This window comes from Salvelinus alpinus, chromosome 17, assembly GCF_045679555.1.
Source record: "Salvelinus alpinus chromosome 17, SLU_Salpinus.1, whole genome shotgun sequence".
NCBI lineage: Eukaryota > Metazoa > Chordata > Actinopteri > Salmoniformes > Salmonidae > Salvelinus > Salvelinus alpinus.
Window position 1 is genome coordinate 2915025 of NC_092102.1, and position 26925 is coordinate 2941949.

The 26925-nt window shown below is 45.1% G+C and overlaps 1 protein-coding gene across 3 annotated transcripts in view; it reads left to right on the plus strand.

The window, feature by feature from the left end:
* The window catches only part of LOC139541962 (leucine zipper putative tumor suppressor 2 homolog), a 43781-nt gene that overhangs the window by 8273 nt on the left and 8583 nt on the right, over positions 1-26925 (plus strand). Inside the window, exon 2 of one of the 3 annotated variants that reach the window (XM_071346899.1) lies at positions 14218-14338. The gene's annotated coding sequence lies outside the window, so the exon portion shown is untranslated. Of the gene's footprint in view, positions 1-14217; positions 14339-21580; positions 21911-26925 lie in introns of those variants that run through there. The other 2 variants (XM_071346901.1, XM_071346900.1) reach the window with 2 other exon arrangements.

Below are 26925 nucleotides of genomic sequence, written 5' to 3' on the forward strand. Positions count from 1 at the left end.
GGAGGCAGATGGGGGGGGCCTGTTGGAGCAGAGTGGAGGACTACGTGGGGGGCAGACGTGTCGTACCGTTTCATAACGGCGTAAGCTGAGGGGAACTGGGTCTGAAGTAATTTGTCTGGAGAGGTGGTCTGCCTCTACTGCTGCCACACACACACACACACACACAGCTTCCGTAGCCCACTGTATCGGGGTGGGGTGGAGACCTACAGTGGGCTTTAGTTACTGACTACCTCCCTCTAATCTCTGTTCTTTTCATTCACCGAGGAGGGGAGTCGTACACTTGACTCCACATGACCCTTGATTCATAATGTGCAGTGGTCTCATATTCCATTAAAGGGTAACGTAGTGGACTAGTTATAGCATATGTTCATTTTAGTACATTTGAATGTCTATGGAAGTATCTATGCAGTTCCGAACACAGTCCTTGTGTCTGATATTTCCTCCGTACCCTCCAGCCACTCTACTGTACATTATAATTTGGAATGGCATTTTCCTCTTCGTCTGTGTGTTTTCAGGACAGGGGAAATTACTGAGGTTTTGGTAGCAATGAGGAGTAACCTCATAGAAATAAATATTTTGACATCATGGTGCAAAATATGTTCCTTCTTGTATAGACTTCGCCCTTTTCCCTCATGGATAAGCATACTAGTGTTCTCCTGGGCAGATGCCTGTATAAATTCTGTGCCATTCCTTCCATAAACAAATGCTATCTCTTGGACAGAATGACACATTTACACATTCTTACAGTTCAGCCTTGCTCACACAACCTTGACAGTGGCACCTAGTTTGAACTGGTGGTATTGGAGCTGGTAGAAATTGCCCCTAACTGCCGGTCCATGGTCAGATTTTAAAAAATCCTCCTAATATTTAAGGTGTAGAATTTTGGAGGTAACCTGATCCTAGATTGGTGGTTAGCAAGAACTTCTACCTCGAATGTTTACATTACAATCATGGACCAACTGTTGTTTCATCACTTCCTTATTCCACCTCTGTGACCATTTCCTTAATTCCACCTAGGGTGTGGTCCCATCACTGTTTGTCTGAAGCCTTTAGCCTGATCCCAGATCTGTTTGTGCTGTATAGCCAACCAACTCCTTGGCACGCGGCTGTGCAATAACAAACCCTTGTGGGGAGTCTGAATCGAACTTTGAATCAGACTTAATTGAAAGAAAATGTCATTTAAACACCGGAGGATGCAGAACAGTAAAATAGCCACAATTAGACATTAAAACATACAAACCTATTTCATTCCACTGGACATTCATAGCCCACTTTGTCTCTCTAGACGTTTTAAGGGTGTTTTTAAATGATGACCTTGATCTTAAAAGGGTTTGTAGCCTATGTCTTAATGTTTAGCCTAGTGTGGAACACAGAACACGGGGTATCAGACTCTGAAAGCTCAGTCCTGTTTTTGGTCAAATTTGGATGATAGATTGCTGGTTGTCCTGCCTGCGGATTGTAGGGCTTAATCTGTCCTTACTTTTTTTCTCTCTCTCTCTCGCCGTTCTTCACAATCCCAAACTGTCAATCAACGAAGTCTGTTTTTGAAGGGCACTTTACCTTGTCACGCATATCCTCACTCAAAAGTATGTTCATCCAATCTTTTATTAACTGAGCAGCGTAAACCCTTGACCTAGAATGAATGATGGCATATTTAGATGTGTCCTTTCCCTGCCCTCCTGCCATCCAAATACACCCTGAGCCCCAGCACTGAACAGCAGGCTTTTGGGCAGGGTGCTCTTGGCCAGGCTTTTATCATGGAAGTGTGCGGTAGCTTCAATCAGGGTTAAACTCCCCCCTAATGACCAGTATCCAACAGCTCGCCATGGGGGTCTGACCTGACCTGGGCCTGGCAGGATGGAACACTATGGCTGCGTCCCACATCCTGGCATTTTAGTCATTCTCAAATCGGATAGGTCTAGATTTCGCATGAAAACGTTCTACTCTCACATAGAGAAAAATCATATTAAATAGGTTGTAGTAATGTGTGAGAATCGGAACATTATGGACCTGATGTTTGTGGCCAGAACACCTGAACCCCCTCCCTGATAAGAACTAGAAATGGTAAAGTTGTACACTTCTCTTTTTTTCTTTCGCTGTACATCACATCCTCAATATCTTATCAGTTACTGGTTGTAAATATAATCAGGTGACATGTACATTTTATGGCTCAGCCAAGGTTTTGTCCTACTCCCTGTTCTCTCTCCTCTGGGATTTCCTTCCCTAGTTGGGTGACTCAAATCGTCTTTTCATTTCTGTCTGAAACTGAAGCTGCAAGTTATGTTTTATGCATGCTTTGTACCGAGGCAGCCGACAGGGGGTGGAAAAAGAGCGATGGTGAGAGAGAATGAGATGAAGAGAGAAAGGGGAAAAAGAGAACAGAGATTATTTGTGGAAACAGATTCACACTGAAGGCACAATTGAGTGTCGTATGCACAGCCAATGACTTTGCAAAGCAGAGAATTAACCTAATACTTCCCTTTTTAGGGTAGGTTTATAAGTCCTTGCAAACACCCTTAGTATGTGACTAAATCAATCAATATACAGGTTAGATATCCAAGCCTATCCTCGGATATGAACCTGTAAACCTCTCCCCTCAATAAGAGACCATAACAGATAAGAGATATAGAGATCTCCAGCTATTTGATATCACTTCCCTATCCTACACTACTGTCAGATCTGGGATTCGAACTGGTTCACGAGCCCGCCTCTTCAACCCCAAGGTAGCCTGCTATAAAGGCCTGTCGATAGTAATGGGTCAGAGGTTGGAGTTATCGATTGCTGTCTATGAAGGCTCTTGTTCGGCAGATGAATAATGAAATGGTAATCTGAGAATGATCTCGCTTTCTCTCTCTGCATGGCGTTTAATCCCACTCTCGTTGGCAGCTGGTGGGGCAATCACGTGGATTACTGCTGCCAATCGATCCAGAGTAGGAGGTAAGAGAGGGCTGTCACAGCCAAGCACCTAGTGGGCTGTGTGTGGGACAACAATCAACCTCCAGGAGTTACTATGATGTGGTCATATCCTCTGATATGTCTTGGAAGCACCTCTCTCGCAAACACTGCATACCAAGGGTGGTATCCAACACGGGCATTATATTGCCACAGTGATGTTTATGAAGCCAGTTTAAAGCCTGGATTGGATTGAGCTGCATTATGTGTGGGAAGCCACAGTCCTCTTAGCACTTCCATCTGTTACCAACATATTTACTCTGCCTGGCTGAAGGAAAACATTTAAATAGGCCTCAAAGCATATTCCAATATTCCTCTGCTTGTAATTGAAGAATCGAGAGCTTAGCGAACATCTCTGATCCTGCATATATCTAGGATATATATTAAAGGCCCATTGCAGTCAAAATTCCGTTTTTCATGTGTTTTATAACATATTGTACAACAGATGAAACTAGCTAACACTGTAAAAGTGTGAATACATTTGATCAGTGTTATTTCCTGATAGGTGCTGGTTGAAAATACAATTTACACAGTACCTTCTAATCAGCAGGTTCTGCATGGGTGGAGTTTTGTCTTTGCCTGGTGACATCACCAGGCGGTATTTATTAAGCAATAAGGCACAAGGGGGTGTGATATATGTCCTGGATACAGCCCTTAGCCGTGGTATATTGGCCATATACCACAAACCCCAGAGGTGCCTTATTGCTATTATAAACTGTAACTATAAAATTACCAACATAATTAGAGCAGTAACAAGAAATGTTTTGTCTTAGCTGTGGTATATGGTCTGATATACCACGGCTGTCCGCCAATCAGCATTCAGGGCTTGAACCACCCAGGTTATAAAAGTTCATATAGACCAATAACAAAGCGAGTTCCAAACATCTCTACCAATGACAGATTTTCTTTCATATGACATATCCCTCCCCACCCATACCATTCCCAGATAGTACTAGCACAATTCTAGCTTGAGAAATAGTTTTTGGCTAAAAAGCTATTTTTCTTTTTACCATTTTAATGGAAAACTACTACAGTAAGGTAGTAGTTACCCAAAAATGTTACCCAAAAATGGTTTGATATTGAGATCAAAATGGCTGCAGTGCATTGGGCCTTTAACCAGTTACCTACTTATGTTATTTAAACTTCAGATTCACCACAATTTTTCAACGTTCCCCTGAAATTAAGTACAAAGATCATTTGAGGAACTACCATTGTTATCGAGCCGTTTTAGGCACTAACTGACCCCATGGGATTAACGTGTGTTTGTGTGAATATGAGCCAGTTGGGCAGTGGAAATTTGACACCAGAGTGCACTGGACAGAGGTGGGTAGTAGCGTGAGTACATTTTTGGAGGAACTGATACTTTTCTAGTTGCTCTCTGTGGGCTGTACTTGTACTCAAGTATTTTGACTCCCGTTACATTTTGCCAAATCACTTCAGTTACATGGATTTACATTATTATTTCGTCGCTGTCAGATGAAAACCTTGTCACTCTAAATGTTGTGATTTCTTTTTTTACATGAATCAATACTATAGGTTCCACTTTACGTCTGTAAGAACGTTTCACAACCTCTTGACCGGTTACACCCTGATCTGTTTCACCTGTCTTTCTGCAATGTCTCCGGCCCGCTCCAGGTGTTGCCCATCTTTCCCATTATCCCCAGTGTATTATACCTGTGATCTCTGTTTGTCTGTTGCCAGTTCGTTTTGTTCGTCAAGCCTACCAGCGTTTTTCCCCTAGCGACTGTTTCTATTTCCTGTTTTCACGGTTTTAACCATTCTGCCTGCCCTGACCCTGCCTGCCGTTTTGTACCTAGTCACACCACACTGGATTATTGACCTCTGCCTGCCCTGACCCTTAGACTGCCTGCCGTTTTGTACCTAGTCACACCACACTGGATTATTGACCTTTGCCAGCCCTTGACCTGTCGTTTTGCCTGCCCCCTGTTCTAGTAATAAACTTGTGTTGCTTCGACACTGTCTGCATCTGGGTCTTTCCTAAAAGGTGATAGTACGAACTGGCCCTGACTGACCCAACAGACTCAGACCAGCTCCACAATGTTGTCTCCCTGCAAGGAGCCACAATTGGAAGACACAAGGAGTTAATTCAATGTCTTATAGAGGGACTCCATACCCTGGCAGAATGCCATGACCAGGCATTCGATACTTTGCTGGAGTAATTCTGCGGATTCCCCACTGGGCAGCAGATCACACCCGTAATCTCCCAGCCTACCCCAGAGTGCTACACTGGAGATTCCGGAACCTGCCAGGCTTTTCTCTCCCAGTGCTCCCTCATTTTCGAGCTGCAGCCTTCTTCGTTCCCCTCGGACCCCTCGAGGATAGCGTACATCATAACGCTGATGTCCGGGAGGGCACTTGCCTGGGCCACGGCGGTGTGGGCGCAACAGTCCGCCGTCTGCCTCAGTCTGGAGGAGTTTGTGGAATAAGTTTGATTCTCCGTTGTCTGAGAGAGAGGCTGCTCCAGCTACGTCAAGACTCCCGTAATGTGGCAGACTACGCAGTGGATTTTCGCACGTTGGCGGATGAGAGTGCCTGGAACCCGGAAGCATTGTTCAACATGTTCCTGCAGGGAGTATCGGAGGACGTGAAGGACAAGCTTGCAGCCTGGGAACTACCGACGGGTCTTGACTCGCTCTTTGCCTTGACCATTCGGATCGAAGGGTGACTACGAGAGTGAAGGAAGGAGAGGTTAAATTTCACTCGCCTGCCCAAGGCTTTCACCTCGCCTCCGAGACATCCCTGAAGTCCCAGATGGCTCCGTTGCCAAGAGAACCCGAGGCTACCCAAGTTCTCCTGAGAGTCTTCAAAGTCTGCCAATTCATCTCTTCCTGAGCCGATGCAACTAGGCAGAGCTAGGCTGTCCCCAGCCGAATGGCTATACAGGCTTCACATGAAGAGTTGCCTGTATTGCGGGACTGCTGGTCATTTTGTGGCCACCTGTCCACTAAAAGACCAAGCTCACCGGTAGGAGCGAGTACTCTGGTGGGCCATACAGAGAACTTTTCCTCTCCCCTTACTCACACCCCTTTTCATGCCATCTTGCTGTGGGGGAACAAATCGAAATCTCTCTGGGTACTCATCGATTCTGGGGCCGATGAGAGCTTTATGGAAGCTACTCTGGCGTCCGAGCTGGGCATTCCTACTCAGCCCTTCTCCATTCCCATGGACGTTAGAGCGCTGGACGGGCGCTCTGTAGACTGCGTCACCCACAATACCACCCCCATCAACCTACGTGCGTCAGGGAACCACAGCGAGACAATCCAATTCCTTAAGTTTCCTAAGGTTTCCGTGGTATTGGGATTCTCTTGGCTCCAGCGACACAATCCCCTTATTGACTGGTCTGTTGGTGCCATCATGGGCTGGATCCCATTCTGCCATGCTCATTGCCTGAAGTCAGCGCAGCCTGCCCCAGGACGTCTTCCTGGGGGCTCCTAAGTTGCCCCGGACCTCTCCGCCATTCCCGCGGAGTACCAGGACCTCCGGGACGTGTTCAGGAAGGCCTGGGCCACTTCGCTTCCGCTGCACCGACCCTATGACTGCAGCATCAATCTTCTCCCAGGCACCACTTCGCCCCGGGGACGACTGTACTCTGTCGGGTCCAGAGACCAAGGCTATGGACACCTACATTGAGGACTCCCTAGCTGCAGGGTTCATCCATCCTTCTGCCTCCCCCACCGGCGCAGAGTTCTTCTTTGTGGAGAAGGACAAAACCCTGTGCCCGTGCATCGACTACCAGGGCCTCAGCGACATCACGGTGAAGAACCGCTACCACTCATCTCCTCGGCCTTCGTGCCACTCCAGGGAGCCACCGTGTTCTCCAAGCTGGACCTATGGAACTCCTACCACCTGGTGCAGATATGGGAAGGGGGCGAGTGGAAGACTGCCTTCAACACAGCCAGCGGTCACTACGAGTATCTGCTCATGCCATTTCGCCTTACCAACGTCCCTGCTGTGTTCCAGGCTCTGGTGAATGATGTTCTCCACGACATGTTGAACCGATTCATCTACCTCTGACATCCTCATTTTCTCCCCCTCCGCCCAAGAACACGTGCTCTACGTCCGACAGGTTCTCCAACATCTCCTAGAGAACCAGCTTTTTGTGAATGCAGAGAAGTGCTAATTCCATCGCTCCACCATCCCCTTCCTGGGTTACATCATCGCTGCAGGGATTGTACAGATGGATTCCCGGAAGTTGAGAGCTGTGGTGGATTGGCCCCAGCCTACGTCCAGAATACAACTGTTTCCTGGGATTCGCCAACTTATATCACCGCTTTATCTGGGGTTACAGCACCCTGGCTTCCCCCTGTCTGCACTCACCTCTCCCAAGGTTCCGTTCATATGGTCCCCAGCCGCTGACCGGGCGTTCCGGGAGCTCAAACACCCTTTCACCAAACTCCCATCTTGGTTCATCCTGACTCGTCCTGCCAATTCGTGGTGGAGGCCGATGCTTCAGATGTCGGAGTGGGGGCTGTTCTGTCCCAGCGTTCTGCCCAGAACCTCAAGTTATATCCCTGCGCTGCCTTCTCCCTTCGCCTCAACGCCACGGAGAGAAACTATGATGTGGGGAATTGTGATCTTCTCACGGTGAAGATGGCATTGGAGGGATGGATGCACTGCCTGGAGGGGGGCGGAGCATCTGTTCATTGTGTGGACCGACCACAAGAACCTGGAATATCTTGGGGGGGCAGATAACCAGATGTTTGTTCTGACATGGTCCGCTCCTCGGTCCTGGAGTGGGCCCACTCCTCCAGGCTTGCCTGCCACCCGGGCTCCCGTTGGACTCTGGCCTTTGTGCGACAACGCTTTTGGTGGCCTACCATGGTTACTGACGTCTCCGCATTCGTCGTCGCATACACAATCTGTGTGCAGAACAAGACTCCTCTGCAAGCTCCGGCTGGTCTCCTTCAACCTCTGCCTCTCCCTCACCGTCCCTGGTCTCACATATCCCTGGACTAATGGCAACACCGCCATCCTGACAGTAGTGGACCGATTTTCCAAAGCCACCCACTTCATTCCTCTCCCCAAGCTACCCTCTGCCAAAGAGACGGCCCAGCTCATGGTGCAGCACATCTTCCGGATCCATGGACTCCCAGTGGACATGGTCTCCAACCGGGGTCCTCAGTTCTCGTCCTGGTTCCGGAAGGCGTTCTGCACACTCATTGGGACGTCGGCCAGCTTGTCCTCTGGGTTTAGGGAAGACCCAGATGCAGACAGTGTCGAAGTAACAAAAGTTTATTAATAGAACAGGGGGCAGGCAAAACGGCTCTTCAAACCCTGTATTTCCACCACAGCTCATGAAGTGAAGCACTCGTCTTCACTGCTAAGGAGATATTTGTTTGTGGGTTCTTAGCGCGATCAGAAGTAAATTGCACTTTAATTACCTTCTGCTTTTGTAATATTATATATTTCTGGAGTAAGATAAATATTTCTTGGATAAAATTCTGCGGTTGAAATTGTGTTTTGCGGGTGAGTGCAAATGAAATGGCTAGGTAGCTAATTAGCTAGCTAGTTTGCTTCGGTTAACCCAGAATCTGACAATGGTTTATCTCCTGTTTTTAACTCCCACAATGATCTCTGCTTGTTGGCTAAGTTAACTAGCCACCTTGTCATTGGCAGAAAGAGTGAACAGATTATTCAGATGTGTATGGCAATACAGTGCATTCGGAAAGTATTCAGACCCCTTTTCTTTTGTTACGTTACAGCCTTGTTCTAAAATAGATCAAATTAATTGTTTTCCTCATCAATCTACACACAATACCCCATAATGACAAATTGAAAACAGGCTTTTAGACATTTTTGCAAATGTATTAAAAATGTAAAACAGAAATGCCTTATTTATATAAGTATTCAGACCCTTTGGTTGAGCTCAGGCGCATCTTGTTTCCATTTACAATTTGATTGGAGTCCACCGGTGGTAAATTCCATTGATTGGACATAATTTGGAAAGGCACACACCTGTCTATAGAAGGTCCGACAATTGACAGAGCATGTCAGAGCAAAAACCAAGTCATGAGGTCGAAGGAATTGTCCGTAGAGCTCCAAGACAGGATTGTGTCGAGATACAGATCTGGGGAAGGGTACCAAAAATGTTCTGCAGCATTGAAGGTCCCCAAGAACACAGTGGCCTCCATCATTCTTAAATGGAAAAAGTTTGGAACCACCAAGACTCTTTCTAGAGCTGACCACCCAGCCAAACTGAGCAATCGGGAACCCGAAGGTCACTCTGACATAGCTCCTCTGTGGAGATAGGATAACCTTCCGGAAGGACAACCATCTCTGCAGCACTCCACCAATCAGGCCTTTATGGTAGAGTGGCCAGACGGAAACCACTCCTCAGTAAAAAGCACATGACAGCCCGCTAGTAATTTGCCAAAAGGCACCTAAAGGACTCTCAGACCATGAGAAACAAGATTCTCTGATGTGATGAAACCAAGATTTGGCCTGAATGCCAAGCGTCATGTCGGGAGGAAACCTGGCACCATCCATACGGTGAAGCATGGTGGTGGCAGCATCATACTGTGGGAATATTTTTCAAGGGCAGGGACTGGGAGACTAGTCAGGATCGAGGGAAAGATGAACAGAGCAAAGTACAGAGATCCTTGATGAAAATCTGCTCCAGAGCGCTCAGGACCTCAGACTGGGGCGAAGGTTCACCTTCCAACAGGGCAAAGAGCAAAGACAACGCAGGAGTGGCTTTGGGACAAATCTCTGAATGTCCTTGAGTGGCCCAGCCAGAGCCCGGACTTGAACCCAATCGAACATCTCTGGAGAGACCTGAAAATAGCTGTGCAGCGACGCTCCCCATCCAACCTGACAGAGCTTGAGAGGATCTGCAGAGAAGAATGGGAGAAACTCCACAAATACAGGTGTGCCAAGCATGTAGCGTCATACCAAAGAAGAATCGAGGCTGTAATCGCTGCCAAAGGTGCTTCAACAAAGTACTGAGTAAAGGGTAGGAATACTTATGTTAATGTACTATTGAAAAAAAAATCTTCGTCATTATGGGGTGTTGTGTTTTAATAACGTAACAAAATGTGGAAAAAGTCAAGAGGTCTGAATACATTCCGAATGCACTGTAAATAGCTAGTTAGTGATAACATTAGATGGCCACTAGATAAGCTGGCTAAGCTAGTGCCAACCATGTAGCTAGCTAACTAATGTCAGCTAGATCAACCAGTCAGACCAGCATAGAAGCTCACGATTACCCACATCATAGTTTCTCTCCGTGGCGTGTTCGGTATTCATTGTTCTCTGTCACTGTGTGTTTAGTGTATGTCTAAATGTCATTCTGTTCTAATGACAAGGCCTATAGGCACATCTGTCATGCAGTGAAACATCTCAGTAAGCTACTATAGTTTTTTTTGTTGGTGTGTTTTTCATTTTATTTACAACGTCTAGCAACACAACTGAGGGGAAGGAGAATGGGCTAGCCAAGAAAATAAAATAACTTTCAAATTGGAAGAGAAGGAGGATGAAGGGTAAATCCTAGCTTGGTAGGAAAAATATGATTGAGTTGACTATTGCAATTGAAATCTGCACTTTGATTATTTATTACTTACATGATTCTTACCTGAATACCTACCTTGATATTTAATTCCATGCTGAAATCTGTCTGATTTGCATACTAGTAACATGATTCATAGTGAAATTTCGATATTAATTGTTTGACATCACACTTGGTGTAAATCTTTCTAGTACGCATTCACCATCACATTGTACCTGAAATTATATTGTAAAATACATTTTTATTAATGCTATTGAAATTGAGAAATTATGCCAATGTCTCGGACCGTTTTACTAGGCATGGGCGGTATCCAGAATGCCATACAATACCTTCATAGCAACTTTGTGCCATATCGAGATTTCCGGTAATACCGGCACTGGTATTTTCAAACTACACAGCCTCTGTAATCCGAAGGTTAGCAATGCTAACAAGTACATGTAAAATCTCGTCGAGAATGCTAACGAGCGCATTGCGAATATTTTATACAGTCTCTGACCTAAACTATTTTCAGGACAGACATCCCAGCTCATAAAGTAACCAATTTTTTTTGCTGCAAGCACAAAACAAACATTAGACAGCAAGGCTCTTGATCCAGGATTCTCTTCTGTTACCAAACAAAGCTTCATTTTAGATAAGTAGCTACTAAATTAGAAAACAAAATGCACAACTGCAGAGCATTTAACACATTTTAGACAGTCAACTTAATAGTTATAAGATATCTAGCTGGAAAACATTTAGTCGTGAATTCCGTACTGTAACTAGATCACCTGGCTGCAAAGCAGTGAGTGACTCACAAGGCTCTGGTGCGCTTGTAAACAAACACCACATGACTGGGGACTACCGGTAAAAGCTTCAAAATGAAAAATTGTGACGGGTGAAATGAAGAACGCAATCTTCTTTATCTCCTAACGCATTGCACATATTGACTGCAGGTATTTAGTATGAAACATGTATGCACTCACTACTGTAAGTCACTCTGGATAAAAATGAAACGTTTTTTTTTATACAAAAGTAGCTACAAATATTCAAGTTTAGAAATTGTTTTTGACAGTACTGGAAAACTATCCAGTGACTATTTCCAAATACCCCGGTATACTACCCAAGCCTACCGTTTACCTTTTTTTTATGAAAGTGCGCACATTGATAGATATTAAGTCAACTTTGAATAAAACTGTACAGCCTACCTGTACTGGGGGAAATCTGCAAGTTGTTATTTTTGTTTGCTGTCACAATTTACCATAAGGTGTCAATTTTTTTTTACTAAACTACATTTGTAACAAGTACTTAAGTAGTTTTCTGACCGGATACTTTTTTACTCTTAAGTAGTTTCTTAAGAGGGCTACATTTACTTTTACTTGAGTAAATTACAATCTAAGTAACAGTACTTTTACTTAAGTACAGATCTTCCACAGATCTTCTACCCACTTCTGGCACTGGAGGCAATGAGTTACAGTGGTTCAGTCCTACAAATGTGTGTGTGACTCAATTAGCATATGTACATTGAAAAATAAAGGAGGGAGTGACTCGGTGTGGAGAATGGGGTCAGGGGAATTGATCCTGGCCTGGGTCACGTTGAGGAGAGTGCAAGGTATTGAACGTCACAGATAGAAATGCCATGAATGGTGCTGACATGCCAAAGAGGCATGTCGATATCTGAACATTCCTCAAAATTATGCCCAGCCCTGGTTAGCACAGACAGTCAGCCAGAGTGTTGTGGTTGCCATGGCTACTTTCATATATGAATGCTCTCTCCAGCATAAGTTTGCACTGCAAGTTTGTCCTGTGTTGCCCCTTAATACATCCTTCCGTCCTCCATTTCTTTATCAAAGTATTAGAACAGCGACCCAGTCCAAGAGCCTGCTAGGATGAATTCCTTTGATCTGCTGGTAGTCTGATCCGCTTCACAACCAGGCTGCCATGGCTACCAGAGGGCTTTATTTCCCCTTGGAAGCTCTGTATGCCGGACTTGAGTCTTGAGTTTCACCCATACTCTGGCTCTCAGAGGAAGACAAAAGAGGGGACAGAGGTGTTTTGGAGAGGACTAATGAACATAGTGGAGCGGTGAAGTATTCACTCAGCGTTGTCGTAAATGAGGGAAATTCACAGTTCGTCAAGTGTTCTCTTATGTTTGCATGGAATTCCCCTCTGCGTTCCACCTTAAAGTATTGACATGACGACTCAGATTTTCCTTGGAAAGGTTACTTCCTCTTTACAATACCAGGGTAGTATTTCTACACGCTCATTACTACACTCATGACCCTTCAGGTTTTCCAGCTCAGTGTTGGTACTGTAGTAGTTGTAGCTAAGGTCCTGTGTTCGTGGGTTGTGCTTAGGGCTGTTACTGTGACCATATTTCCGCCACACCGGTGGTCACGAGTCATGATGGCAGTCAAATTCCACCTGACCATTTAGTTACAGTAATTAGGCTTCTCCAAGGTCTGATGCTGCGGATGGTCATTAGTAGCCAACAAACTTGCTAACTGACTGGAACTCAGCACTGTCCCGCCAATCGCTCTGACATCAATGCAAATGTTATCAAAAATCGAATCAAACTCTTCATACGAGCATCATGTTGCAGAACATTTCTATAGGCTATGCAATTGCATGAGAAAACAGGGATGGCCTATTAAAAATAGGAAGATCCCATCAGCTTTCTATAGGCTAGGTCTACAATATTTATTTCTCAACTTTCCTAATATTAAGCACATTGCTTCTCTTTATAACAGGTTGGTATGAAAATGAACCACAGGGATAGCGTCCTCCATTCACTATTTAAGTGCATAGATGACAATTTTTTTTCCCACCGCCCCTGTTTCGAGACATTCGCATGATAATGGTCCATTCTAAATCAAAACAAATTTCACACATATATTATTTAGTATATGCAAAGACAAGATTAAATCAAGAATAGTCTGATGGGTGACAATATTAGCCTCTCACTTGTGAATTGTGTATTTTCCACTAGGAAATTTGAGGCATTATCAAGTGCTTGTCAAATTGTGAATGAGTGACTGATGAAGTGTGTACAGCCTGCGCAAAAAAACAAAGCAGAGCTCATGCCTTTTCATGCAACTTTTTTTCAAATCATCATTAGAGTCTCATCATGCAGACTTAGAATGTATTAAAAATCAAAACATATAGCCCAACATTTGTATCACAACTAAAGTTCCACCTGTTTCTTTGTTAACTGCTCAACACAGAAGAGCTGCATGTGCGCACTCCCTCAAATCCTTCAAATCCATTTGATTTTATTCCGATATGTTCAATTGTATTCTTCATACTATATAATAATATAAAATAATGCCAAAGAATTCTAAGCAAATCTTTCCTGCTAAATTAACTAGTGTAGCCCACAGCCATATGGCATAGCCAGATCATGGCCTAACATCAAGACAACTCAGAGTATGCTATTCTGTTCTTCTGAAACAGACTACATTTTCCTCATATTATTTTTCTTTAGACTTGTCTAAAATAAATCATGTATTTATTGTGATGGATTTATTAGACTTTAAAAAAAAATGTAGATGTTCACAAAGGTCTGCATCAGTGGCTTGTAGGTAATGCTTGGAAGCCAGGAGATGCTAAATGTGTTTGTTTGTTAGTTAACGGTCAATTACCGTGAGACCGGCAGTTACTTGCTTGGCAGTTATTTGCTTGACAATCACCGGTTTACAAAATTTCATGACTACCACAGTCCTAGTTCTGCTAATTTCATTTTTCTTTCCGTTTTGTTTCTGTAGTCCATGAGCAGAGAGGGAGTAGAGCCCCAGCAGTGGCAGTGAGTCCATGGGATGCACGGCCGACCTGTTCCACCTACTTCTCTCAGGCCTCCGGAAGCTGAATCCAGGGTGCCATTGAGAGGTGAGCGAGCTGGAGAACCCAATGTGCTTCTGATTTTCTATGTGCTTCGCTCAGTTGGTTCTCCTAGAAAGAGATGGCTTTCTGTCTTTCACATACCTTTTTATTTTGTCCTTTTACCTTGAAGTTACACTCTGTGGAAACATTCTCCATATTACTACCGAGATTTATTCTCTGTCACAATGTTACTTTAGAGCTCACAGCTGCTTTGTCTTCATGCTCTGTTTCTAAGGGCGCTCTCAGATAGAAGTCTTCTAGAAGTCACTGCAGCGTTTGGGCTATTGCGGCTCTACGTGAACCACGCTAAGACATTCTAAGGGTGTTGTGTTCTTATGATACTAATTGTTGCGGAATGCATTATGCCTGGTGGGCTTTCAGTAAAGTGTTACCAAGTCCGTGTGTAGTCAAGCAGTTTCGTCCTATACGTGTGGTTGTTGTTGGTGTCCTAATCCCAGCCGTGCGTGTGAAGTAACCATTTAAATCACTTAACCACACTAGCCTACTTCTCTAGCTACCCCGCCGTAGTCTACACTGTCAGAGCATAAAACAGATTAAAACAAAACGTTTTCATTAATTGAGGTCAGATGGAGGATTCGCAGGTCACGGCTGAGGCTGAATGATGTCCCCACTTAACCTAACTGCTGTACCTCTTAAAATGGAGGCGTAACCCCTAATCTCGTTGGCACACCATACTGTAATCCAGAGTGCGAGTAAGTAAGGTGTCTTCCAAGTGAATACTCTACAGATTAGTGTTGCACTGTATACCGAAACGTCTGTACTGTTTCGAAACTAGTACAAGAAACTGTTCGGTACTAGAATTTCTGTTACTTTCGGGTACTTCTGTCAAATGTGTCTCGCGTCATATATGGATTGAGAGGGATCGAGTCTTGTCGAGTAATTTGTCTTTATCTTCTTAAGGGAGCAGTAGTAAGCTAGCCAGGCTGCTTGCGCATGCAGTTGACACAGCTCAAGCCATTTTTGACAAGCAAGCGAGAGGAGAGCGAAAACACACTGCGTGTTTCCAGCGAAAACATAATATACCACGTCCGTAGCTGGTTGACAAAACTGCTGCCAGAAGCAAACTATGGTAATATTTTGCTTACCGTAACAACTATGCTAAATGTGTTATAAAGCAGTGCAGTGCAAGGGAGGTTTAGTTGCAAAACATTTTTTATTTGTTTTTTACACGTGACTTTTTGCATTGTAACATTATTCTACTACCAACTAAATTCAAATTCCTTTTTGGTGACAATGACATGAACATTCAGCATGACATTCATGTGAGTATTATAGTATGATTACAACCCAAAAGTAATTCATCTGTGACAGCAATATATTTAAACTACTTCAAGTTTGTCTGGGCTTGCTAGCAGTCACCACTAGCCAGCCAGCAGCCCTGGGTCATGGCTAGAAGGGATCCAGCTTTTGTCAAATTAACGTCAAAAGTAGAATTTCTTTGTATTTTAGGTACAATTCCTAACCTTAACCTAATTTTCCTAACCTGCTGCGTTCGTTCTCCTAACCTGCTACGAATAGTCAAATCTGACGTTAACTTGACAAAAGCTGCCATGGCCGCAGCCCTGGGTGGAGCATTGCACCCTGGGAGTTGAAATGTAGTCTGGGAAAAGTAGTATGCTGTGTCAAATTTATTGGATTTCTATGTTGTGTAGACTATTGCAATATAGAAGCTTAGAAAATTAACTTTAAAGTGGTTTTCTTTGTTATTTTGGAACTAAATGATTAATTTAATATATTACATTATTTAGCTGTAATGAATCATAACCCAAGAACGCCAAGGTAACCTGTCTAAATGACTACCACCCCGTAGCACTCACGTCTGTAGCCATGAAGTGCTTTGAAAGGCTGGTCATGGCTCACATCAACACCATCATCCCAGAAACGCTAGACCCACTACAATTCGCATACCGCCCCAATAGATCCACAGATGACTCAAACTCCATTGCAATTCACACTGCCCTTTCCCACCTGGACAAAAGGAACAGCTACGTGAGAATGCTGTTCGTTGACTACAGCTCAGCTTTCAACACCATATTGCCCTCAAAGATTATCACTAAGCTAAGGACACTGGGACTAAACACCTCCCTCTGTAACTGGATCCTGGACTTCCTGATGGGCTGCCCCCAGGTGGTTAAGGGTAGGCAATAACATCTGCCATGTTGATCCTCATCACAGGGGCCCCTCAGGGGTGCATGCTTAGTCCCCTTCTGTACTCCTTTAACCACAACTGCGTGGCCATGCACGACTCAAACACCATCAAGTTTGCCGACGACACAACGGTGGTAGGCCTGATCAGCGACAGTGATGAGACCGCCTACAGAGAGGAGGTCAGAGACCTGGCAGTGTGGTGCCAGGGCAACAACCTCTCCCTCAACTTGAGCAAGACAAAAGAGCTGATCGTGGACTACAGGAAAAGGGGGGCCGAACACGCCCCCATTCACATCGACAGGGCTGTAGTGGAGCGGGTCGAGAGCTTCCAGAGAGTAGTGCGTACGGCACAGTACATCACTGGGGCCAAGCTTCTTGCTATCCAGGACCTCTATACCAGGCGGTGTCAGAGGAAAGCGTCGAGGAAGGCCCCGCCCTAGTCATAGACTGCTCTCTCTGCTACCGCACAGCAAGCGGTACCGGAGCGCTAAGTCTAGGTCCAAAATGCTCCTTAACAGCTTCTACCCGCAGCCATTAGACTGCTAAACAGTTAATCAAATGGCTACCCGGACAATTTATATTGACCCTCTTTTTTTAAGCTGCTGTTACTTACTGTTTTATCTATGCATTGTCACTTTACCCCTACATACATGTACATATTGCCTCAATTACCGCGACTAACATGTACCACCGCTCATTGACCTGGTACCAGTACCCCCTGTATATATTGTTATTGTGTTTCCTTTTTTTTGCAAATATTTTCTTACTTTAAAAAAAAAATCAGCATTATTGGCTAGGTCTACACTTGTTGTTTTCTGCGCATGTGACAAATAAAATTTGATTTGATTTTGATTTAGGTCTAATGAATGTCATATGACCCAATATTATGGTTATAGATTGAATTAACCCTGATATGTATCAAATTACATTTGAAAACAATTTAGATTTAATTGTACAATGATTTTGTACGCTCCAAGTCTCATGGTTTTGCATTTAAAAAATGTTTCTGTTATTTAATATGGTGTTTTAATTTTTGAAAGAAATAGAAAATATTTTAGTAGTTATCAAAATGCTTACTTGTAGGTTCCTTCTCGACAGTACAATAAGAAATAATACAAGATAAGAATATGAACATAAAGTAAATGGCTCCATAGAATAAACATTTTAGCGTAAGTATAATACAGAAAGGCACAATTTATAGTACAATATTTACACATATCAGAGAAAGGGGAGGATTGTTTAAATTCTACATTATTAGTAATAGTAAATAACAGTCTGGTAGGAGCAATTGTGGTGTGTGGATGTGTGCTAAGGTCCAGAGAGTCATTGCAGGTGGTCTGTCCAGTTCAAGTTTTCAGCAGTCTGATAGCTTGTAGATAGAAACTGTCTCTGAGCCTGTTGGTATCAGACCTAATGCTCACATGCAATTACCCAACGGTAAGTGAGAGAACAGCTCGTGGCTGGGTTGTGTGGGGTCCTTGATGATGCTGCGGGACTTCCTCAGGCACTGTTTCAAGTAGATGTCCTGGAGAGTGGGAACACGGCCCCAGTGATGTACTGGGCCGGATGTAGCAATTCCCGAACATAGCAATTCTCATACCAGGCTCGGATGCAACCGGTTCAGGATGCTCTCAATGGTGCAGCGGTAGTATTTGGAGAGGACCCGGGGTGGAATGGCGAATTTTTTTATCCGCCTTAGGAAGTAGAGACGCATTTGCGCCCTATTGACAAAAGTGGTGGTGTTTTTAGTCCATGACAAGTCCTCGGTGATGTGGATGCAGAGGAACTTAAAACTGCGGACTCTCTACTGCAGTCCCGTTGATGTGGATCGGGGCCTGGCTTGATGTGGATTCTGCTTCCTGAAGTCAAATCAACTCCTTTTGTTTTGCTGACGTTGAGGGAGAGGTTGTCCTGGCAACATTGCCAGTTCACTTAACTCCTTCCTCACTATAGGCTGACTTGTCGATGTTGGTTATCAGGCCTACAACCGTGGTGTCGTCAGCAAACTTGATGGAGTTGGTGTTGTGCGAAGCCATGCAGTTGTGGGTGAACAGGGAGTACAGCAGAGGGCCGAGGACACACCTCTGAGGGGCCCCTGTGCTATTAGAGCTCTTACTAGGAATAGTGATTTACTGATTTTTATATCCACAAAGGCAACTCCGGTTAATGCCAATGTCTTTTTCTTGTCAACTTCAGTGGAAACCAAATAAGTGCCAAGCGGTAAACATCTGGGTGGGTTTATTTGTTGAAGCATTTGGGATTATTGTATTTTGATGGTACTAGCCTTGGAATCACAACTGAATCATGCTACGTTAACATTCACTAGTTTTTAATTTCGAAGCTAAGTAATTGGTGCCATAGAGAGGGATTTTTGGGAGAGGGTTGTGTGAGGCAGTTATAGCGCCAGCTCCCGCAGGGAGTGATATCCCCGTGAAGCGAAAGCAGACCATACACTGATGGATGGCCTAGCTTTCTGTTCGCCACAGACATGAGCCCTTTTTATGAAAATATAATAGGGGAACAGCCAGACGGGTACACTGAGATGGCAGGTCTCTCATTGATGGATGAGCACTACCAGCATCAACTTTAAATATAGATCAGCAAGGGATTTGGGGATGACTAAATGTTTTGGTTTGTCCTAGGTAATACCCTAATGTCCCAAGTACAGACTGGGTGATTTGAACTGTGAAGGAAGTCATGCTGGAAGTGTTTGTTTAACCGGTTGGATCTCTTCATGCCTCCTTACACTCCAGGATATAGCCTAGCTATCTCAATAGCGTAAAGTGGCATCCTCTCCGCGATTTACTTTCCTTCATCCAAAGGGGGGGGGAATAAACTGGTGAAAATAATTACTTGGTAGTCATCCACCATATTGCTTTCACCTCTGTAAAACCTCTAAATCAGCAGTGACCCTTCAAAGGGCTGAGTCATGTTAGGTTGTCCTCCCCTCCCTCCTCCCCACTGGCCCATAAAGAGGCTGCTGTGTTAATGGTGGCAGCGGTGGAATCTGGGATGATTTGCTGCTATAGGCACTTTCTCTGTCTTCTGGTGGCCTTGGATGGGTGGGCGACTGGGCCCATGATTGATTGTCACCCAGTCTGGACACTCGGGGGGGGGTTCTCGTTGTCCACTCTCCTGCAGACAACTTTAGAGCTCTTTTATAGTACCGGATTGTACCAATCACCGGGGTCACGTTCAGTGGCGTAGCGCAGTTTTGTGACCCCCCCCCCAGCAAGATCCGAGCCATGAGGCTAAGAGAAAATGTTGCTGTTTTTCCTGCTAGAGATAATTTCCTGCTATTTTATAGAGTTTGTCATGAGGTTAAGGGAAACGTTTTAAAGCAAATTTTCTGCAATAATAAAAAAAAATGACATTCATGGCTTATGACGTGTTTATACTGTGCCTTCAGAAAGTATTAACACCCCTTGAATTTTTCCACATTTTGTTGTGTTACAGCCTGAATATAAAATGGATAAAATTGAGATTTTGTAACTGGCCTACACACAATACCCCATCATGTCCAAGTGGAATAATGTTTTTAGAATTTTTACAAATTCATTCAAAATGAAAAGCTGAAATGTCTTGAGTCAATAATACGTATTCAACCCCTTTGTTATGGCAAGCCTAAATAAGTTTTAAACACATTTAAAAGCAGACATTTGAATATCCCTTTGATCATGGTGAAGTTATTAATTACACGTTGGATGGTGTATCAATACAACCAGTCACTACAAAGATACATGGGTCCTTCCTAACTCAGTTGCTGGAGAGGAAGGAAACCGCCCAGGGATTTCACCATGAGGCCATTGGTGACTTTAAAACAGAGTTTAATGGTTGTGATATGAGAACTGAGGATGGATCAACAACATTGTAGTTACTCCACAATACTAACCTAAATGGTAGAGTAAAAAGAATGAAGCCTGTACAGAATACAAATATTCCAAAACATGCATCCTGTTTGCAATAAGGCACTGAAGTAAAACTGCAAAAATAAACTTTATGACCTGAATACAAAGCATTCTGTTTGGGGCAAACGCAACACATCACTGAGTACCACCCTTCATATTTCCAAGCATGGTGATGGCTGCATCATATTATGGGTATGCTTGTCATCGGCAAGGACTATGGAGTTTTTAGGATAAAAAAACAGAATAGAGCTAACCCCAGGAAAAATCCTAGAGGGAAACCTGGTGGGCTGTGGGTGGGTGGGGGGGTGCTACGCCAGTGGTCACCTTGCTGCACACCCCTATCTCACCCTTACTTTGGTGTCCCTCAAGGTGAGTGGAGAGGTCTACCTTTTCAACCCCTTGCTGTATGAAGGACACGAGCAGAACACTGGGCAGTGTGACCCACTTGTAGGCCCTTAGAAATTGTGTGTGCTGTAGCCTACTTCTCTAGTAACTACCTTACTTTAGTCTACTCTGTCACACGGCTTAAAACTGATTGAAACACTGTTTTTTTCATTGATTGTGGCCAGATGGAGGATTTGCAGGTCAGTGCTGAGGCTGGGTGGCATGTCTGTTTGGAGTATAGTATAACTCCTCTGGAAACAGGCAGGCTGGAAACCGGGACTGTCTGGGTGTCAGAGGGTGTTTGGATTCTAGAATTTCACTGTCTGTCGAGGTTTCATTAGGCGACTGTAACACACTCAGCGACTGATTTGAAGTGGGACCCTGCTATGAACTATATAGGGTTCTGTTGCTTGGTTGTGGCATGTTCCCCTCCCCCTTAGCACTAGACAGATATTTATCTTTTGAGGTGAACAGACCGTATATCTTTTACACATGCATGCATGGGCACACACAGATACGGCCAGTTATCTGACTAGTTAGGAAAGTATGTCTGCAGCAACATCAAGGGAGCCATAAAAATGACCCTATATCAGCATGCTGGCCCAGTTTCTTTCTCTCCCTCTTTAGACAGACTGGAGGATGGCAGAATTCCCATACGACTGGCCACTCTCTCTCTCTCTCTCTCTCTCTCTCGCTCTCTCTTTTCCTATTTTTACTGCCTGACAAAGGCAGAGAGGCACACTATGCTGTGTGGAGCCTATTTGGTCAAAGCCGCACAGGAGAGAGAAGTGGAGAGAGAGTGAGCGCCAGCCAGGGAGAGAGAAAAGAGAGGAGGTGGGCGTGGGGGAGTTTGTGTGAGAGAGAGGGAGAAGGAGGGGTAGAGAAGGAGGGACCGGAAAGTCCATTCACATTGGTGGCATTTGGCCTGAGCAATGAGCCGCGTTTGGACTCGGAGAGAAGTTTCCCCCGGGAGAAGAGAGTAGAGAGACCGACACAGAGCTACGGGAGGATTGGAACAAATTGAGTGGATATAGCTCTTCTGGGAGCTGAACGACTTTGAAGTGGACGAGAGGAGGCCCAGTGCAGAGGCAGCTATGCGGGGGTCAGCTTGGGGTACGTGAGTAGTAACTCTGTGCTGGGGAACTTTTTGGGGCTTTGAATAGGGCACTGGGGAAAAGGAAGTTTGATGGAAAATAGAAACAGGCGAGATGGTTTCCACCAGAAACTGTAAACTGTAGAACATTTGTAGACCGTGTGAGCCATGAGGGTTAACTGTTACCCTTGATGCAAGGTGGTGTAATTAACCTCTCCTGGAGTTGAATGCTTTTTATCTATTCGTTTTTTGTTTAGTCACACCTACATTTAGTTTAATGCACTTATTTGAAGTCCTTTGGGATAAGCGAGTCTGCTAAATTAGAAAAAATAATGGGATGGAAGTGATCAATCCAATGACCAGAGTCATCTAAAATGGGATAGTAGCCAATGGCAATGTCCGATCTATACTATAGATCAGTGGTTCCCTATCCTGGTCCTGGGGACCCAAATGGTTGCATTTCGGTTTTTGCCCTAGCACTACACACCTGATTCAAATCATCAAAGCCTTTTGATGAGTTGATCATTTGAATCAGCTGTGTAGTGCTAGCGCAAAAACAAAAATGCACCCCTTTGGGTATCAGGACCAGGATAGGGAACCAGTGCTATATATGACTGTAGCGTGGGAGAGCGCTCTCTCTCTCTGCTCACTGAAAACAAAAACAAAGACCGTGACAGGGAGAGAAAAGTTCTCCCAGGAATGTGTGTGTGTGCGTGCACGCGCATACATGGGAGAAGAGGCCTCTCTTCCTCACTGGTTTCATCCTTGGCCATGCTCCCTTAATTTGTTAGGCCACAAAATGGAGAGAATGCCATTCAGTATGAGTGTAGGACAGACCTCATTATCCATAGAAGCATTACGACAGTCAGTATGACGATGACAACCTAACAATGTGGGATTTAGCATACCTGACTGGGGCTGAGAAAAAACGGGTCAATTGTCTTGGAAAGGTAGGTTGTCTGTTGGACCAAAGTAGCAATGTCACATTTTTTCCCTCCGTGGTCTATGTTGGACACTGAATCGAGAAGGAAAGGGGAGGGAGATGAAGAAGAGGAGGGAAAGAGCGAGGGAGAGAGGATTAGATTAGGAGGGAGATGGAAAGTGGAGGGGATTTCCAGACTGTTTGTTCCCAGCTGCTCATGCATACGCTCTTGCTCTTCATTATCTCACTTTCTCTCTTTTTCTCTCTTCCTCTCCCTCTACTCTCTTGTTCTAAATCAGAGGCGCTGCTCTCCGTACCTGAATCCAAAACCAGACAGTAAAACAGAGCAGACTTTTTCTGACACATCCCCTCATGTGCACTGTATTTTTACACCGAAACCCCTCTGGCTGTGTGTGTGTGTCCAACTGACTCACAAAGAGGGATTTACTGCGTCCTCTTGGTTTGTATCAAAGCATGTTTGTGTGACGTTGCATACTAGCCAAGCAGGGTCTGCTGCACCTATATGTTTGTGTCCATGCATTTCTGTGTGTAACACCCATAAATGCAAAGCTTTCATGTTTGGTCTGCCCCTGTGCTTAGTGTGGACCATGCCTATACAGCAGATTTCACAGCAGATTTGTCATTCAAACACTTGATTTACATTAAGTGAATAAGCTAAATGAATGTGCTGCTCTGCTGGGTTGCGGCCTGCATCTATCAGTCCAGTAGTCTATAACCCCCTGCATCTATCAGTCCAGTAGTCTATAACCCCCTGCATCTATCAGTCCAGTAGTCTATAACCCCCTGCATCTATCAGTCCAGTAGTCTATAACTCCCTGCATCTATCAGTCCAGTAGTCTATAACCCCCTCCTGCATCTATCAGTCCAGTAGTCTATAACCCCCTCCTGCATCTATCAGTCCAGTAGTCTATAACCCCCCTCCCTGCATCTATCAGTCCAGTAGTCTATAACCCCCTGCATCTATCAGTCCAGTAGTCTAAAACTCCCTGCATCTATCAGTCCAACAGTCTATACCTCCCTGCATATATCAGTCCAGTAGTCTATACCTCCCTGCATCTATCAGTCCAGTAGTCTATAACCCCCTCCTGCATCTATCAGTCCAGTAGTCTATAACCCCCTCCTGCATCTATCAGTCCAGTAGTCTATAACCCCCTCCTGCATCTATCAGTCCAGTAGTCTATAAGCCCCTGCATCTATCAGTCCAGTAGTCTATAACCCCCTGCATCTATCAGTCCAGTAGTCTATAACCCCCTGCATCTATCAGTCCAGTAGTCTATAACCCCCTGCATCTATCAGTCCAGTAGTCTATAACCCCCTGCACCTATCAGTCCAGTAGTCTATAACCCCCTGCATCTATCAGTCCAGTAGTCTATAACCTCCTGCATCTATCAGTCCAGTAGTCTATAACCCCCTGCATCTATCTGTCCAGTAGTCTATAACCCCCTGCATCTATCTGTCCAGTAGTCTATAACCTCCTGCATCTATCTGTCCAGTAGTCTATAACCCCCCCCTCGCATCTATCAGTCCAGTAGTCTATAACCCCCCCCCCTGCATCTATCAGTCCAGTAGTCTATAACCCCCCCCCTGCATCTATCAGTCAGTAGTCTATAACCCCCCCTCTTGCATCGATCAGTCCAGTAGTCTATAATCCCCCTCCCTGCATCTATCAGTCCAGTAGTCTATAACCTCCTGCATCTATCTGTCCAGTAGTCTATAACCCCCCCCCCCCCCCCGCATCTATCAGTCCAGTAGTCTATAACCCCCCCCCCCCGCATCTATCAGTCCAGTAGTCTATAACCCCCCCCCCCCCTGCATCTATCAGTCCAGTAGTCTATAACCCCCCCCCCCTGCATCTTTCAGTCAGTAGTCTATAACCCCCCCTCTTGCATCGATCAGTCCAGTAGTCTATAACCCCCCTCCCTGCATCGATCAGTCCAGTAGTCTATAACCCCCCTCCCTGCATCTATCAGTCCAGTAGTCTATAACCCCCTCCTGCATCTATCAGTCCAGTAGTCTATAACCCCCTCCTGCATCTATCAGTCAGTAGTCTATAACCCCCCTCCCTGCATCGATCAGTCCAGTAGTCTATAACCCCCCTCCCTGCATCTATCAGTCCAGTAGTCTATAACCCCCTGCATCTATCAGTCCAGTAGTCTATAACCCCCTGCATCTATCAGTCCAGTAGTCTATAACCTCCTGAATCTATCAGTCCAGTAGTCTATAACTCCCTGCATCTATCAGTCCAGTAGTCTATAACCCCCTCCTGCATCTATCAGTCAGTAGTCTATAACCCCCCTCCCTGCATCTATCAGTCCAGTAGTCTATAACTCCCTGCATCTATCAGTCCAGTAGTCTATAACCCCCTCCTGCATCTATCAGTCAGTAGTCTATAACCCCCCCTCTTGCATCTATCAGTCCAGTAGTCTATAACCCCCCTCCCTGCATCTATCAGTCCAGTAGTCTATAACTCCCTGCATCTATCAGTCCAGTAGTCTATGACCCCCTGTATCTATCAGTCCAGTAGTCTATGACCCCCTGCATCTATCAGTCCAGTAGTCTATAACCCCCTGCATCTATCAGTCCAGTAGTCTATAACCCCCTGCATCTATCAGTCCAGTAGTCTATAACCCCCTGCATCTATCAGTCCAGTAGTCTATAACCCCCTGCATCTATCAGTCCAGTAGTCTATAACCCCCTGCATCTATCAGTCCAGTAGTCTATAACCCCCCCTCTTGCATCGATCAGTCCAGTAGTCTATAACCCCCCTCCCTGCATCTATCAGTCCAGTAGTCTATAACCCCCCTCCCTGCATCTATCAGTCCAGTAGTCTATAACTCCCTGCATCTATCAGTCCAGTAGTCTATAACCCCCTCCTGCATCTATCAGTCAGTAGTCTATAACCCCCCCTCTTGCATCTATCAGTCCAGTAGTTTATAACCCCCCTCCCTGCATCTATCAGTCCAGTAGTCTATAACCCCCCCCTGCATCTATCAGTCCAGTAGTCTATAACCCCCTCCTGCATCTATCAGTCCAGTAGTCTATAACCCCCTCCATCTATCAGTCCAGTAGTCTATAACCCCCCCTGCATCTATCAGTCCAGTAGTCTATAACCCCCCTGCATCTATCAGTCCAGTAGTCTATAACCCCCCCTGCATCTATCAGTCCAGTAGTCTATAACCTCCCTCCCTGCATCTATCAGTCCAGTAGTCTATAACCTCCCTCCCTGCATCTATCAGTCCAGTAGTCTATAACCCCCCTCCCTGCATCTATCAGTCCAGTAGTCTATGACCCCCTGTATCTATCAGTCCAGTAGTCTATAACCCCCTGCATCTATCAGTCCAGTAGTCTATAACCCCCTGCATCTATCAGTCCAGTAGTCTATAACCCCCCCCCTGCATCTATCAGTCCAGTAGTCTATAACCCCCTCCTGCATCTATCAGTCCAGTAGTCTATAACCCCCCTGCATCTATCAGTCCAGTAGTCTATAACCCCCCTGCATCTATCAGTCCAGTAGTCTATAACCCCCCCTGCATCTATCAGTCCAGTAGTCTATATCTCCCTGCATCTATCAGTCCAGTAGTCTATAACCCCCTCCTGCATCTATCAGTCCAGTAGTCTATAACCCCCTGCATCTATCAGTCCAGTAGTCTATAACCCCCTCCTGCATCTGGAGAAGATAAAGGTAAAATTATGTCTAAAAATACATGATGGGTAAGCTGCCATTGCTTCATTGTCCTTTACGGAGCACCCCCTATAGCCGTGTCATGTGAGCGATGACACGCAGTGGTTGTTAAATCAAGGTGGACTGGTCTGGAGCCCTTCCACCTACCAGTGTTATTGAACTGAGAAACAAGTCGTTATAGCTGACGTGGCTGCAAATTCCTATTGCTGAGGGAGTGTCTGTCTGCCTGAACAAATACCTCCTAGGCTTTTCCCAGACAGACAAAAACAATCCGGTCAGAGAACGTCTTCGACGCTGCGGTCGGCTGAGTTGAATGAGAAACACAGCTCTATTTTGGTGCCAATGTCCTCCATGACGAAGCAGCGCTGACTTGATCTCATTGGTTAAACTAGGCCTATGTGAGTCAGTGTGATC